The following is a 2,769-nucleotide window of genomic DNA, read 5'->3' as shown; positions in this document are numbered from 1 at the left end:
GTTTCTCTGTGTTGCAAAATAGGTTTTATTCATGCACAGACTGCAATTTTAATTTTGGGCCGAGTTTCAGCTTGCATTGCCTGAACCAAGTTTTTTATGTGCTAAAACGTCGTTTTCTGACATTTCAGGCTCTAACTTCAAAAATCATGCAAAACACTTCTAACACCTTCAGATATGTTTCTCTGTGTTGCAAAATAGGTTTTATTCATGCACAGACTGCAATTTTAATTTTGGGCCGAGTTTCAGCTTGCATTGCCTGAACCAAGTCTGTTATGTGCTGAAACGCTGTTTTCTGACATTTCAGGCTCTAACTTCAAAAATCATGCAAAACACTTCTAACACCTTCAGATATGTTTCTCTCTGTTGCAAAATAGGTTTTATTCATGCACAGACTGCAATTTTAATTTTGGGCCGAGTTTCAGCTTGCATTACCAGAACCAAGTTTGTTATGTGCTGAAACGCTGTTTTCTGACATTTCAGGCTCTAACTTCAAAAATCATGCAAAACACTTCTAACACCTTCAGATATGTTTCTCTGTGTTGAAAAATAGGTTTTATTCATGCACAGACTGCAATTTTAATTTTTGGCCGAGTTTCAGCTTGCATTGCCAGAACCGAGTTTGTTAAGTGCTGAAAACGCCGTTTTCTGACATTTCAGGCTCTAACTTCAAAAATCATGCAAAACACTTCTAACACCTTCAGATATGTTTCTCTGTGTTGCAAAATAGGTTTTATTCATGCACAGACTGCAATTTTAATTTTTGGCCGAGTTTCAGCTTGCATTGCCAGAACCAAGTTTGTTAAGTGCTGAAACGCCGTTTTCTGACATTTCAGGCTCTAACTTCAAAAATCATGCAAAACACTTCTAACACCTTCAGATATGTTTCTCTGTGTTGCAAAATAGGTTTTATTCATGCACAGACTGCAATTTTAATTTTGGGCCGAGTTTCAGCTTGCATTGCCTGAACCAAGTTTGTTATGTGCTAAAACGTCGTTTTCTGACATTTCAGGCTCTAACTTCAAAAATCATGCAAAACACTTCTAACACCTTCAGATATGTTTCTCTGTGTTGCAAAATAGGTTTTATTCATGCACAGACTGCAATTTTAATTTTTGGCCGAGTTTCAGCTTGCATTGCCTGAACCAAGTTTGTTATGTGCTAAAACACCGTTTTCTGACATTTCAGGCTCTAACTTCAAAAATCATGCAAAACACTTCTAACACCTTCAGATATGTTTCTCTGTGTTGCAAAATAGGTTTTATTCATGCACAGACTGCAATTTTAATTTTTGGCCGAGTTTCAGCTTGCATTACCAGAACCAAGTTTGTTATGTGCTGAAACGCTGTTTTCTGACATTTCAGGCTCTAACTTCAAAAATCATGCAAAACACTTCTAACACCTTCAGATATGTTTCTCTGTGTTGCAAAATAGGTTTTATTCATGCACAGACTGCAATTTTAATTTTGGGCCGAGTTTCAGCTTGCATTACCAGAACCAAGTTTGTTATGTGCTGAAACGCTGTTTTCTGACATTTCAGGCTCTAACTTCAAAAATCATGCAAAACACTTCTAACACCTTCAGATATGTTTCTCTGTGTTGAAAAATAGGTTTTATTCATGCACAGACTGCAATTTTAATTTTTGGCCGAGTTTCAGCTTGCATTGCCAGAACCGAGTTTGTTAAGTGCTGAAAACGCCGTTTTCTGACATTTCAGGCTCTAACTTCAAAAATCATGCAAAACACTTCTAACACCTTCAGATATGTTTCTCTGTGTTGCAAAATAGGTTTTATTCATGCACAGACTGCAATTTTAATTTTTGGCCGAGTTTCAGCTTGCATTGCCAGAACCAAGTTTGTTAAGTGCTGAAACGCCGTTTTCTGACATTTCAGGCTCTAACTTCAAAAATCATGCAAAACACTTCTAACACCTTCAGATATGTTTCTCTGTGTTGCAAAATAGGTTTTATTCATGCACAGACTGCAATTTTAATTTTGGGCCGAGTTTCAGCTTGCATTGCCTGAACCAAGTTTGTTATGTGCTAAAACGTCGTTTTCTGACATTTCAGGCTCTAACTTCAAAAATCATGCAAAACACTTCTAACACCTTCAGATATGTTTCTCTGTGTTGCAAAATAGGTTTTATTCATGCACAGACTGCAATTTTAATTTTTGGCCGAGTTTCAGCTTGCATTGCCTGAACCAAGTTTGTTATGTGCTAAAACACCGTTTTCTGACATTTCAGGCTCTAACTTCAAAAATCATGCAAAACACTTCTAACACCTTCAGATATGTTTCTCTGTGTTGCAAAATAGGTTTTATTCATGCACAGACTGCAATTTTAATTTTTGGCCGAGTTTCAGCTTGCATTACCAGAACCAAGTTTGTTATGTGCTGAAACGCTGTTTTCTGACATTTCAGGCTCTAACTTCAAAAATCATGCAAAACACTTCTAACACCTTCAGATATGTTTCTCTGTGTTGCAAAATAGGTTTTATTCATGCACAGACTGCAATTTTAATTTTGGACCGAGTTTCAGCTTGCATTGCCAGAACCAAGTTTGTTATGTGCTGAAAAGCCTTTTTCTGACATTTCAGGCTCTAACTTCAAAAATCATGCAAAACACTTCTAACACCTTCAGATATGTTTCTCTGTGTTGCAAAATAGGTTTTATTCATGCACAGACTGCAATTTTAATTTTGGACCGAGTTTCAGCTTGCATTGCCAGAACCAAGTTTGTTATGTGCTGAAACGCCGTTTTCTGACATTTCA

This window comes from Garra rufa, unplaced genomic scaffold (assembly GCF_049309525.1).
Source record: "Garra rufa unplaced genomic scaffold, GarRuf1.0 hap1_unplaced_001, whole genome shotgun sequence".
NCBI lineage: Eukaryota > Metazoa > Chordata > Actinopteri > Cypriniformes > Cyprinidae > Garra > Garra rufa.
The sequence above is the reverse complement of the archived record's forward strand: the minus strand, read 5'-3'. Positions refer to the sequence as shown.